Consider the following 14,844-nt stretch of genomic DNA (forward strand, 5'->3'; position numbering starts at 1 on the left):
TTTGTAACCGGATTCTTAGTTTATTAACATAAGCTCTGGTACAAACTGATGTGTTCAATGACACTTTTTTGAGGGTTGCACGGGGTTGCAGTGGTTAGCGCTGCCTCACCGCAAAAAGGTTTCTAGTTTGAATCCCCCGTCAGACAGAGCCTTTCTGTGGGGAGTTCTCACCATTCATGTGCGGGTTTCCCCCCAGATACTCCAGCTTCCTCCCACAGTCTAGCGACAAGTCCGGGGAGTAACCCGCCTCTCTTCCAGTGTCCAATGTCAGCTGGGATAGGCTCCAGCCCGCATAACCCTGGACAAGCAATATAGATAATGGATGGAGCAAATGCCATTTTTTAGTCCCTGCACAGCGCTGTCGCCTCACAGCAAAAAGGTTCCTGGTCCAAATCCCACCAGCAAGAACCTCTCTGTGTGGAGTTTGCATGTTCTCCCCGTGCATGCGTGGGTTCCCTGCCGTTATTCCGGCTCCTTCCCACAGTCCAAAGACATTCTTGTTAGGTAGATTGTTGACCTGATTGGAATTTCGTTATTTCTTTATTAGGATCCCCATTAGCACCAGCATACGCATCGGCTATTCTTCCTGGGGTCCAATACATCCATTCATACACACAACAATATAACAAATAAACAAAGACAAACAGCAAGTCCATCTCCTCTAGTAGAGTTAGAGTTCATACAGAAGAGGAAAAAATAAATGGCAATCCACTAAACAGACAATCTGCAAAAGAACACAAAATCATCGTCCTCACATTTTCTTTCATACATATACAAATGATACAACATACAAGTTCACCTTCTGTATATTTATACATTTTGATAAACATGAATCATTGTCTGGATAACCTTTATAACTAAATCTCTAACCATCCTTTTTACAGACATTAATTCCAAGAAAAAGAGAAACTTAATACATTTCACATCAAACGGGCCTACATGTCAGCCCTGTGACTGACTAGCGACAAGTCCAGGATGTACCCTCACTCTTGTCCAATGTCAGCTGAGTTAGGACCCAGCCACCATAACTCTGGACAAGTGGTATAGATAATGAATGGCGTGGATGCCATTTTTAGTCCCTGCATATCACCTTTCCATCAGTAGACCAAACAGCAGCAGCTTCTACCTTTATTCAACTCCATCCTGAATGTGAGACTGGAGTTTAAAAGCTATAAAGGTTATAATCTGCTGTCATTTATTTAATTTGAAAAGCAGTGCAGGTGTTGTACTTACTACAGACAACCACAAGGGGTCAGTATACTAAAAGCAAACTAAATCCTCCGCCTAAACCATAAAGTCTGCAGATGATGTAATCAGTTCCCACGGGTGTTCTGGGACAGTCTGAAAAGGAGTTGTTAAAATAACTCTCTCCTTTAATGGAGGACTTGTGAACAGGTCACAAACAATAACAAGGAGAGTTTGTTTTCTGTGCAGGACAACAACAACATGAAAAATCAGCGCCTCTTTTGAAGTAATCTGAGACAGATTTGTTCCTTTTCACATGAACTAAAAAGTAAGATGAAATATTTATTAACCGAGTGGAAAGCAGCATTTCTTCCACTCTGAATTGGATTGGCTGTCGCTCAGCATGGTGTCACTTTGCCTTCAGGTGAAGAAGTACTTGCTGCTCTTGTATTGAGTTCAGTCTCATCCCATCAGACGCTTCTCCCCCTCTAATCCCATCACAGGATCTAAAGCCACCGAGGGAAGCAGCTGAACAGTCAGCAAATCTCCTCAACTGACTCTGCAGGGGTCGGACTGCGCACAGTATCAGACAGTTCACACACTCTAATTGTCACTGCAGGAAGTGATGTTTTCACAACCTGCTGGTATTGGTGTAGCACTTGAGTAAAACATCTGGTTTGTTTCCATGCACTAAATAAAATTAACTTTAAAGTGAGCTGTCAACTTTCAGCGACCATCTTCCATTTCTGTTAAATATATATCAATATTTTTTCTTCTTTTTCTGTCACTGATTGTCACACTCTGGAGTCCAGAGATACCTCTTGACCTCCCACCATGTATCTGTCCTTGTAGTTGTAGATCTGTGTCATAATATTCATGCTGTGTTTGCTCAGTATTTCATTCTGTCTTCTTCTCGTCCCCTAAAGGCTTAAGAGTGTCCCATCCTGTCCCTGTCTGTCTGCCCCTGGCCCTCCTTGTAGGGTCTATAAACCCTCCTCACACACACACACACATGAACACACACACACTGACATAGTAATCCTGTCTGTGTGTCGTCCCGTCCCGGCTCAGAGTCCAGCTCGGCGCAGCACTACAAGAGCACACCCAGGAGTTAATCTGGATCATGACGGTAATTACTACCCAGCCTGTAGGAGGGTATCTGGGGGGGGGGGGGGGGGGGGGGTGATTGTCCACTAAGGGAGGAGTCAAATGGGAAGTTCTACCCACTGACCTTGGAGAAAACTCTGAGGGAGGGAGGAGAGAAACAGAGCAGATCCAGACATTAGCATACTGACAGAGTTCCAGCACTGCAGATTCTCTCTCTCTGTCTTCATCCACGCAGAGTGTTGTTTATCAGTGTGCTGCTGAGAAACGAGCATGAGAGGAGGACGAGTGTGAAACAAAACCCCTCTGACAGAAGAGCAAAGAGGAATTTTTTTTCTGCCTTTTTTCTTTTTAACTGATCTCAGCACAGAAACCAGAAGCCCTATGTGAGTAGACTGCTATCAGCTTGACTATCACCACGATTGTTTGTAGCTGTGTGTGTGTGTGTGTGTGTGTGTGTGTGTGTGTGTGTGTGTGTGTGTGTGCGCGTGTGTGTGTGTGTGTCAGGTGTCTGTGTAGTTTGTGTGGCAGTAAGTCTGCCAAGAGTCACATCTCAGGAATGTATGGATGCAGTAGAAGTTTCTCAACAGGGACGGACAAGATGTCTCTCCTCACTGTTTGTTTTGTTAACAGAGCTCTATTTGTGCTGACTTTGCTTGTGACACTCAGTTGTTGACGTGTGTGTGTGTGTGTGTGTGTGTGTGTGTGTTTGTGTGTGTGCTGTATGTTTAGTATGTGCTGTGGGTGTGTACACTTGGTCATGGCAGCACATGTTGTTCCTCCAGCTGCCTGTCAGTCACAAACATTCCTGCAGTTTGATGATGACAATTAGTGAGCAAGTGCTTCAGCGGCGTCCTACGCCGGCGTCTCTTACGGCTGTAAATCTGGGAGGAAGTGGGAGGAAGTGGTCCTCCTCATCCTCCTTGTTTACCAGCATTGTTTTTTTAAAATATATATATCATGCAAGGCTCTGTAGCATCACAGCTGCTTCCTGTGAAACGACTGCAGCAGTGTTGGTTGGCAAACAGAAACACTGCAGCAGCCGTGCAGACATCTCCTGCAGCACGCAGCTGAGTGCCAAGTGATGTCACTGTCACCGAGAGATGTCACTGTTTTCACTCTCAGTGTCACATGTACAGTGGGAATGTTTGCAGGGTAAAGGAGAAGCATCGGTTTAAAGACACACAAACACATTTCTCAACATATTGCATCTCTTGATTTGGTCGATGTCAATGCAGCTTCTTTTGCTGTCTAACTGCAGCATAATCCTCATTTTCTCCCACCCCCCCCCCACCCTCTTTCCCTCTCCACTTGCCCCCTCGGTGCAGGTTATCTTTACTCTGTAATTGGGTCATTTTCTCATTTCTCTGTCTGACATTGGCGTCAGGAAACACAGCAAGAGGAGGAGGCAGGGCTGTGGGAGGCAAGAGGTGCAGAGATGAAAGGCTGTGGGGTAAAGGTTTGATTGCATGCACATGTGTGTGTCACAAGCAGATGCAGCTGACGTAGCAGAGAGGAGGCATGGAGGAGGCATCCTCTGATTTCACAACAGATGATCAGGCAGCTATAGAAGGACGGAGTGAAGGTTAAGAGAACATTAAAGAATAATGTGTTTTTTGCCAGTGGCTGGTGCTGCCCTACTTGCTGCTGCTGCTGCATGACACAAAAATATATTTTCTTTGCGGGCAGAACCAAAAGTGGCTCGTTGCACTGCAGCATCACAGTGCAGAGTGTCAGCTCAGGTAACTCGCGCGTGAACAAACTCTTTGCCAGTGTAACGATTTGTGTTGTCAAGGTCATCGCGCAGGTTATCCCCTCCCTCTCCCTCTGCTCCCCACCAGGCTCTACTGTATCAGACGACACACACAATGTGGTACTGTGCTGCATTGTGCTGAGTAGGAGGCAGGGCTCGTGATGTTCAGGAGAGGGTGGGTGTTGGGGGGGGGGTGAATAGCTGTCATTCATAAGAGAGAGCCTGTTCGCTCGTCAGCTGCCCCCCTGCTCCGACTTCAGATGTTGATCCTGCTGTCAGCTGCTGCCTGGATCCTTCCACAGCCGCTCTGCTGTCCACTTTGAACATGATTGTTGTGTTTGAGGAGAGGTGAGGGGGAGCGTTACATGGATTTGAATCTATTAGACAAAGGTATGATCCAATCCCAATTTAAGCAAAACAACTCAGAATCGGCTTTATCAGACAGGTATGCTTACACACACCAGTAATTTGACTTTGTTGAACTGTTTTCTCTATGTACAAAAGTATAACACAGCGCAGTACCGCAGCGCCTTCTTGACACATAATAATAATTTATATTTTCTGTTTTTTCTAAGCTTGTTTTTCTGCAAAAATCATTGTTGATATCTGACATGATCAACAGTGACGAAGAGTGCACATTTCTCACATAAACATGTGAAAATGACAGATTATTGCCACATAGGCTGTTTTTTATCTGTAGTCCACTTGGTCTGACACTCTGCATTGTGACGGTGCAGAACAAGAAGCTCCTTTTGGTTCAAACATCAAAGAAAATAGAGTTTTGTGTCATGGAGCAGCAGCAGCAAGTAGGGCAGCACCAGCCCCACCTGGTTACACATGAATACTGATGTACATAAAACACAGGTAGCACAACAACAAGCAGAAATCAAACAGCAACATAGAGTGTACACCAGATGACAAAGACACATTTAACAATAAAAGTTGCTGTCAGAGTTAAAGTGCATGAAGAGCTCAGGAGACGGGAGGTCAAGTGCAGAAATGCAGGCGTCATTGCAAATAGCCCTATTGCACAAAATGTGTATATACAGGTGTGTGCAAGCTCGTTCTTGAGCACATGCTTAGCATATATGACCAGTGGTGTAACGGTCATTAAATTACTTTTCAATCACAAGAACCATTTTGCATTTTATGTTTAGATTCAGTGTTAAATGTCACTTATTTGATCAAACTGAAACTAATAATCGTGCTGTATGCTTTACTTCATAATAATGTTATTTATATCTTTCAGCTATGTTGCATCAATGTGCAAAATTTCTACAAAAAATGTGTTTGTAATTGTGTCAGCTGATTTTAACTTTGAATCATTCTGGATAACTAAACAATAACCCTCTTGGGAATGAACTTTCTTGTGAAGTATGATCGAATATTTATAGAGTATCTTACCATCACTAAAGGTACTTCTTGTGTAGTTTAGTGAATTTGTTGTACTCTCTGTAGATCTACTCGGTCTGACACAGCTGAAGTCTGACAGCGTTAATCTCTGCTGGCAGACTCTGATGTCTCTGCACTGCTGCTGCAGACGCTGCACGCTTTCAGATCAGTCAGCGAAATGCAGCTCTGACCGGACCGGCCGCTGTGAACAGGGAAGAGAGGACTCGTGAAGCCTGTGCAGTCAAACAAATCATCCGCTGCATTTACAGTTTCCTGCCCCACAATGCAACACTTTGAAATAATTTCCTCTCGTAGGTATCTCTTACAGTGATTTAGAGGAGGTAGAAAAGTGTGTCAACATAGTAAAATGGAGTGATTGAGAAAAACGCCATAAAGCCACAGAGGAAGAGTGGGAGTGTGCATGTGCAACCATCATTAAAATGGCATTATACTTTCCTGTTAATCTCCAGGAAAGACAGTCTTTGCACGTGTTTTATGCTTCATAGAGCTTCAGATTTGGTGTTTTGTTGGAGATCTGTCAGGACAATAATCAGCAGATAATCCTGTTAAGCTATTTCCCTTGAAAAGCTTTGTTTTGCTCAGCAGATGGACTCTGCAGGGTGTTTTTATCTGGTCTGACTGGTGTTTATGTACACCACTTTTTAATTATTTGTCTTCTAGCCTCTTAGCTAGGAAAATGTTGTATGGACGGTGTTTTAAACAGCTGGAGCACAGAGTATGATTAATATGATCCCTGCAGAACTGATGTGGAAAGGCTGCAGTGACTAAACGAACACTGTTCTATAAATAATCTGAGAACGTGTGTCTGTTTCTGCTGTCGTCCATGGAACAACCACAGGATCCAAAGCACCTATAGAAACACCTGGCCCAATCTTTTTATGGAGCAAAGACAAAGTAGAAAAAAATATAGACTAAACATTTAGTTTTTTATTAGGACTAGGTGATACAATCCCTTGTAACCATTAAACCTAAGATTACGAGTGGGGATGATCATGCCTGCTGAGGGTTTTCAGGGGGGTCATCAGGTGGGCACCCTCCTTCCTAGGTGTTTCGATGACAGGCCCTCAACACCTCCAGAGGGCTCATCTGCAACACATCTGGCATCCCAGGTGCGCCCCCCTCCTCACCCTGCTGTTTTGATGCCCAGGTAGTATCTCTCCTCTTAAGCCAGAGCCAACGACTTGCCTGTTCAGCGACACTGGAGAGAGCTTTGCTAGCTTGCCCATGAACCCCCATGTCCTTCAGAAATTAAGATTAAATACAGAATAGATAAAGTAGACTAATGATATAAGTGGACAGTGATTGGACCAACTGAAGGAGACAAATATAAACAGAGCTTTATTCAAGTAGATGAATACTGAGTGGGTAAAGTGATAAAAGTGCAATAGGGGACAAAGATACAAGAGGAAATAAAATGTATAAAATAAAATAAAAAACTGATATAAAATGAATAAAAGTGATCATGGTGCATGAAGACCAAATATTAAGCAGAAGGTGGTTATGCTGCAAGGGGCGTCTGTGGCAATCGGAAGGTCTGGGGTTCGATCCCCAGCTCCTGCAGCAACATGTCCGATGTGACCTCGGGAAAGACACTTAACCCCAAGGGAGGCGTATGAATGTGTATGAATGGATTAGTTTCTTCTGATGGTCACTTTACACTTTCACATGCTGTAGCAGCCTCTACCATCAGTGTGTGAATGTGGAGGTGTGACCTGTGGTGTAAAAATGGTAAAGCTGGATTGATTTTTGACTGGGACAGGTGTACAGTGAGTCGCAGTAGTCGTGTCATGAAGATGAAGACCCCTATCAAATTTTTTTCAAGATTTATTTTTGGGCATTTGTGCCTTTAATGCAGAGAGAGGACAGTGGATAGAGTCGGAAACCAGGGAGAGAGAGCGGGGAATGACATGCGGAAAGAGGCCATGGGTGGAAGTGAACCCAGGCCTCCCGCTTGAGACGACAGCCTCAATACATGGGGCACGTGCCCTAACCATTGCGCCACCAGCGCGCCCCAAGACCCCTATCAAATTTAACAGAAAACAAAATAGCTCTTCAAAAGATATTTCGTGTACTTTTTTTTAAACATGTAAACAACTGACAATGATCTGAGTCTCTCATAAACATGCTTCTATTTGGATCTAATACCGTCCTGATGTTTGATTATGAGCTGTATGCTCACTGGGAACATGTGGGCACCAGATCACTCCGGACTAAATACACACACACACACACACACACACACACACACACACACACACACACACACACACACACACCATCAAGACGTTTTTAGACTTACAAACATTTCTAGATTAAGCAGGAAAACCATGACTGTGACCTTACACGACGCCTCGTTTAAAAGCGATTGAGCGTGCGGTAAACAAAGTGAAACAGAGAAACAGAAACATACCCAGGCAGAGAGAGTTTTCCTTTTGAGGGGCTGTGCTGTTTCTCATACACAGAGAGTATTCTGCTGTGTGTTAGCTCACACCTGGGACTGATATAAAGACACAGTTATCATAGCTTTCTGTCTTGTCAGACGTATAGTCTGCTGTCCTCATGTCATCTGTTTACACCTGTTTCAAATGTGGGTAAGAAAGAGGTCAGAGGATTACATGCTTTAAGACCTTTTTTATGGACAACTTAAAGGTCACATATTATACAAAATATACTTCACGTGTCTCTAGTCTGTCTACAAACCCCCCAATGATGACAAAGTCCATCCTCTCTGTCTTTTGTCTGCTCCACTTTTCAGAAAATGTGTGCTCAAACAGGCAGTTTGGAGAGTTTCCCTTCATGACATCACAAAGGGCTGTAACCCCTCCTCCACAGCTCTTTTTCATTTAAAGCTACAGACACAGAAACAAGAAATAGATGGGTTTATAGGCATGATCAAATACAGGCTCTGAGAGGATTTAGAACAAGAAACTTCACACACATGTTTTGGGGGGCTCTGAGACTTATTTAAACTGGTTGCAGTGATGGAAGCGGGCAAGAGAAGTGGTTCAGATAGAAGTGATTGTACCCGACCTAAAAAGCCTCTGCATGTTTCTAATAAGTTCCACGAGCAGAAACGTGCTCAAACTAGGATCAATATTGGAGATGCTTTTGAAAAATGGAGAGAGGTTAGAACACAGAAAGGTTTACAGACCCATGCAGAGCTGGATAAACACTGAAGCTTCAGTGTCCACTACATGGCAACTTGTGTGAACATCGACTCTACAGAGGAGGGGGGAGACAGCTCTCTACAATGTTTAGAATTTGGACTGCAGTACCCATTTTAAACACTAGGTTGCTCCTTTAGGTTCTTGTATTGAAAATCAATTTATGATATTTCAGTCTGATTTGTGTCATTATGAAAGTATACTTAATGTGTGTCCAGTTGAATATGTTATAGTGTTTGATCTCGTATGTGACGTGGGTCAGCAGGGAGTAAAGATCAAAGGCTTTCTGAGCACAGAGGCAGAAAACAGGATACAGCAGCACTGAACTCTGAGAGGAGCGAGAAGGAGCCAGTTACACGCTTCATCACACACACAGGCCAGGGGGTGTGTGGGCATGAGGTCACACACGGGGTCAAACCTTCATAAATAGATTCCACACACATTCGGACACATGATTCATGTCAACACACACATGCTCAGAGAGGGGAGGGACTCCAAACCTGACTCAAGACTTCAGAGCAGCTGTCTCCTCGGTTCTTCTTCTCGATCCCACCGGGATCAACTTTCAGACAGTCGGAGTGTCAGTCACACAACAAACACAAGATATCAAATAAAGATTTCAGCACTAATAGTGATCGCTACAGTTAGATTTATACTTATTTTATACTCCATCTGAAGCAATAAAGTACATGTATTTAAGGTTTTTATACACCAGAACACTTTTTTTAATCATCAGGCCGATTTTCAAAATGAAAAAGTTTCAGGTATTTATGAAAAATGTAGCAGTGATCTGTGCTCTGAGATGCTGTGGGCATGCCTGTTGGATGTGGAAAAAACCACGCCCACTCGTGGGAAAGACATGCCTCTCTCAACTGTCAAAAACATTCAATTCAGATTACTACGACCCAGGGAAGATGGACTTGCAGAATGAAGGCATAGCTAGCAAAACTGCAGACTGTACTGTTGTAACTCTCAATCAAGCAGGAGAGCCGAGGATGCTAAAGCGCTCATTGTTTTTTATCATTGTAGAGATAGGAGGGCGGGATTATGTTTAGGATCACCAGTGTGTCATCAAGCCCCCAATTTGACCCCACCCTAAAAAACGTAAAAGTGATGACAAACAGTCTCAACAAAGTTCACATGACGACTGCAACTTTTTAAAACATACAAAGTGTGTTAAGAAACTAAGATTTTGCTTTCAACAGACTTTAAATCTATGTTTGGACATTTTTTCCTTTATAAGACAGCTGAAGAGAGACAGTAAATCTTGAGAGGAGAGAGTGGGAGATGACATGCAAAGGTCAGAGGTCAGATTTGAACCCACAGCCACTGTGAGGGGGGCTATAGTCTCTGTACTTGGCGGCTGTGTCTCAGTTGGTTGGTCGTCTCTCAACCTGAAGGTCGGGGGTTTGATCCCCAGCTCCTGCAGCAACATGTTTGATGTGTCCATGGGCAAGACACTTAACCCTCGATTTACTCCCACCACTTTGTCCACAGTGTATGAATGTGTATGAAGGGGATGAGTTTCTTCTGATGGTTACTTCTACTTCTGCCATCAGTGTGTGAATGTGTAGGTGTGACCTGCGGTGTAAAAGTGCTTTGAGTAGTCAGAAGACTAGAAAAGAAATATACAACTATACAAGTCCATTTACCATTTATGAACACTAGGCTAACGGCGCCCCAGACTTGAATGTTTTTGAGAAAACTGTGAAAGAGCCACTTAGTGTCAATAAAAAAATAATAATGTGAGAACTGAACACACTGAGGAAACATTTGAAAATGTATAACTTTAAACAATGTTTGGATTTTAACGACTTAATGAGCATCCAGTTTACAAAAAATGGATTTTCCTTTGTTCTTATTCAAGGAACTATAATACATTTGTATTACATATTATACTGTTTTATATTAAGAAGAATCATGAATACACACTACAATGAGACATCTACAACAATAAAGTAAACATGTATTATATGAAAAAAGTCTCTGTACTTGTAAATTCAGAAATAAGATAGACATGAGCCCATTTATACGGACAATAACGTGATAAATAAGGTGACCTTGTAGCTTTATTACATTACATAAAAGTAAAGTTCATATTAGCAGATTGTCAAGCGGTGCTCCTACAGCCACACGACCCGCTCGTTTGTATCCTTTGATGTAATTCCTTTCAGATATGCATCACTATAAAAACTATTTTATTCGGTCGATGTTTATTTTAACCATCCAAGGGTCTTTTTTCTTCTCATCTTGGACTTGGTTTCTTTATCACAACAGAACGAAAACAAACAGTGATGTAACCTAGCAACCAAAGGAAATGACACAATGCAACTGGTTGACTCATACGTAACCATCGCAGGGGACGGTGCTGCTGTGAAAGAGTCGACTGTAGTGATGAAGAAAGCCTGTGTGACGGCGTGTTGTAGATTCCAGCGGGGCACTCATGCAGGTTGAACTCCAGAGGGACAGACAGTGTGTGTGTGTGTGTGTGTGTGTGTGTGTGTGTGTGTGTGTGTGTGTGTGTGTGTGTGTGTGTGTGTGTGTGTGAGAGAGAGAGACCAGAACTCTGTGGGATTGTGCAGACTGTAAAGTTCCTGCCGTTTTTATATAATCCATCGTCTCTGTCCTTGAAGCGGTTGGGCTGTGGCCAACGTGCCACATGGATTGTGGGAATCTTCCCCTTTTGGATGTATTCTGTGTACAGTCCTGCTCAGTGTGGCTGCTCACTCTGGGTGTGGTCGGACTCTGGTTTTTATTCTCAGCTTCAGTGGATTCTTTCCTCTGCAGAGGGAGTGAGGGTTCATTTCAGGCTACAGCTCTCAGCTGTCTGCTCCTCTTTGTTTGATCGGCGTCTGCGCTTCCTGTAATGCTTCTGAAGTTTTAACCCCTCATTAAAAAATGTCTGACCGAGCTGTTGATCTTTGTGTGGGACTCATCGTAACATGAAGCACTTTAATGAACACAGTTGAGCTCATAAGAGAGACTCCCATCCTCATGTTTAATTTCAAAATGCTTTATTATAATGTGATGAACAAAAAAGTGCAATATTTTAGTGTCTTCATTTAATAATAATCATACATTTTATTTAAAGGCGCCTTTCAAAGCACTCAAGGGCACCTTACAAAGCAGAGATAAAAAAAACAAACTACCAATACACTGATAAAAAATTTCATTAAAAAGACAAATTTACAGGATGTATGAAATCGTTGTGTAGAGGATTCATGATTATGAATGAATCTTGATCAGACTGAATATGAAAGTTTAAAAAGATGTGTTTTGAGATGAGATTTAAAAATGGAGAGAGACGATATTACGGATGTGTGGGATGAGAGGGCGTTCCAGAGGTGGGGGGGCAGAGCAACTGAAGGCCCTGGACCATATGGTGGACAGGTGGGAGGGTGGTGCTGTGAGTTGAATGAAAGAAGAAGACCTGAGAGTGCAGGTGGGTGTGTTGATGTGCAGGAGTTCAGAGAGGTACAGAGGATTTGTGGTTAGAAAGAGTAAAGCTCAGACAAGCACTCCTCCAGCCTAAGGTGACAATATGTAACCTTTACAGTTTAAAATCATACTTTCAGAGGTCGATTTAAAAGCAGAATAACTTTTCAACAGGGAGAACGGCGTCTCTCTTATGTCCACAGCACTTTGTAACTTTGGGAGCAGGCTGAGGTCATCTCGCGACAAGTGCGTGCGGCTTTACGGCTCTAGTTCACACAGCAGCCTTCAGTTTGAAAAGAAACCAGTTAGCCCGTCCTGAAACGGTTTAATACAATGAAGAGGAAGAGAGAGAGAGTGACAGAGCAAGAAGCAGAGGGTCAGGGTACCCTGCAGATATTATTCAGAACCTATTTCAACATAAGGTTAGTCTGTGTGTTGCACACAAAGGAATTTCCAAGCGTGCATGGCTTTTATAATTATTATTTTACTTTGTTCTCTGAAATACAGAAACACAAGCACATCAATTCAGCTTGGCTGCACATTACAGGACATCTGGGTCACCTGAATTACACACGGCATTAAAGACCTCTATGCTGCCCCAAAGCTGCCCCAAAAGTGACACAGGGTCAGACTCAATTTTACCCACAAATAAACCTACTAAAATATTAGTATAATAGACACTCTCCAAGGAAGCTATTTAGCCACAGCGTGACATCATGGTAACGGTTGAATACACATACCCATGCAAACAGTTTGCAAACAACAGGCACTAGCAGAGTCATAATTGTGCAAACTCCTGTACAATTACTTTTCCTTGTCAGTGGACTGAGTTCTTTAGCTTCTTACAACATCTTCTCTGGCTCTGCACCTTCTGATTGTCAACAGATGTGCTTGGTCCAGAGGAGGAGGCATAGCAGCACTGTCTCACACCACTGCAGTTGCATTCAGAGACCTTCGGTGGGCGCCAAAGTGAACCAAACCAAATTCCTCCAGATGGGACTTCAGGATACAAACTAGTCATTCAGTAAACTGAGGTGTCAAGCAATATGTAGCCATACATACTGACTTGCTTGGGTCTCTGCAATTCCAGAAATGGAGTGTTTTTATAAACCCATGCATGTCTAGAATAGCTTGTGTTAAGTGTTGAAGTGTGCAGACATGCTATTAAACAGTATATATTCAGCCCTGTGCTGTCACAGCTCCTGTAAAAACAGCCACATGGAGACAAGCTGCTGACAGGCACACTGTACCAGAGTGCTATGTTACCACAGCAACCCGTTAAATCACACCACAGTGAGGCTGACTGCAGGATTTAGAGATACCCGACTTTCTGCCCCACGCCCTCATTAGATGACTAAATTATGGGATGCCTGCTCAGGCTGGGATGAGTGTTTTGGGTGACATCCAGCGTGTAGGACATATACACTGTCATTATGACGTCTTGTGTTCAATCCAGATGCATGCCAGAGGAGACTTAAAACTCCTTATCTGTCTCCTTATCTGTCTCCTCCGCCTCTTCTTTTCTTTATCCACGAAAAGACCAAGGGCTGACAACACCAGCGCCATTTTTTATCAGACATTATTCACCATTAGAAGTACCTATATTATGAGAAAAATGGTCTTCTCCTGTCATTATGAGTTTAAAACAATCAGTGTTATGAGGTAAACAATCAAACTCATTTAAAACACTTTTCTTATTCAGGCATTTTTTTTTTAAGATAATAGCAACCTTAATTTTTTTTTTTTCTCATTATGAAAAGTTCTGTTGTTACTGCGAGGACAGAGGCGCTGCTTGACAACAGGTAAGGCAGGCAACTGCTGCGGGCCCCAGACCAGTAGGGGGCCCCTGAGGGCTGAAAAACTTAAACCAAACCAGTAGCCCAAAATGTGCTAATTTTGCAATGACAGTAGGAATCCTCCCTAAGGATTGTGACAGCACTCACTCTCATTGCCCTGCTACGCATTACATGCATTATTGCTGTGAAAACCAACGTTTGTCAATGAAAGTCCACTTTTATGGGTTAGGGTCTAAAGCAGAGAAAAAATGCAATAGGAAAAACAAGTGTTTGTGTCCCTGCAGGACACTGATGGGCGATGTTCCGCCACACGTTGGCAGACATGGCCGGTCTCTTAGATGGAGGCTCCTTAAGCTCGGGCAGTCAACCAGTTCTCTCTCTCATTCACTCTCATCTCATCATCACCACACAGCGCCTCGTTGCACCATGCTTTTGTTGTAGTTTGTTTATGTTAGTTTAGTTTTACACCTTACAGTACCACAACACACACTCACCGGCCAGCCGACACACTGACTCACTGACTAACACACCTCACTCGCTTTGTAATCTGATATTTAAATGGTATCTTGATTAAAGAACTTTTACATCGTTTACGTAAAAGTTAATAAACTTTTAAATCATTTATAATAAATGGTGGCTGCTGTGTAGTGAGACCATCAGAAGTAACTAATCCATCCATATGCATTCATATGCCGCCGACAAAGCAGCGGGAGCAATTTGGGGTTCAGTGTCTTGCCCAAGGACACATCAGACATGTTGCTGCAGGAGCTGGGAACCCTTGACCTTCCGGTTGGGAGACGACCGACCAACTGAGCCACAGCTGCACATATATTTCCCTGTCAGGTCTTAAGAGCCGGGTCATGACAATATCGTACTAGATACAGTGTAATGACTGTCAGATCAGTTTTGGATACGTCTCTTCCTTCTTTGCATGTTGTTTGTGTAAGTCCTTGTGTTTCCTGCTCTTAACTCAAATGTTACAGGGATGTATCCC

General features: G+C 43.2%; 1 protein-coding gene across 17 annotated transcripts in view; it reads left to right on the top strand.

Annotated features, from left to right (window-relative positions):
- Positions 1-2,466: 2,466 nt before the first annotated feature.
- mical3a (microtubule associated monooxygenase, calponin and LIM domain containing 3a) overlaps positions 2,467-14,844 on the top strand; it is a 101,428-nt gene continuing 89,050 nt past the window's right edge. For 7 of the 17 annotated variants that reach the window (XM_065956533.1, XM_065956538.1, XM_065956536.1 and 4 more), the window contains exon 1: positions 2,467-2,675. The gene's annotated coding sequence lies outside the window, so the exon portion shown is untranslated. The remainder of the gene's footprint in view (positions 2,676-14,844) is intronic. The other 10 variants (XM_065956541.1, XM_065956543.1, XM_065956542.1 and 7 more) reach the window with 6 other exon arrangements.

Source organism: Labrus bergylta, chromosome 7 (assembly GCF_963930695.1).
Source record: "Labrus bergylta chromosome 7, fLabBer1.1, whole genome shotgun sequence".
Lineage (NCBI taxonomy): Eukaryota > Metazoa > Chordata > Actinopteri > Labriformes > Labridae > Labrus > Labrus bergylta.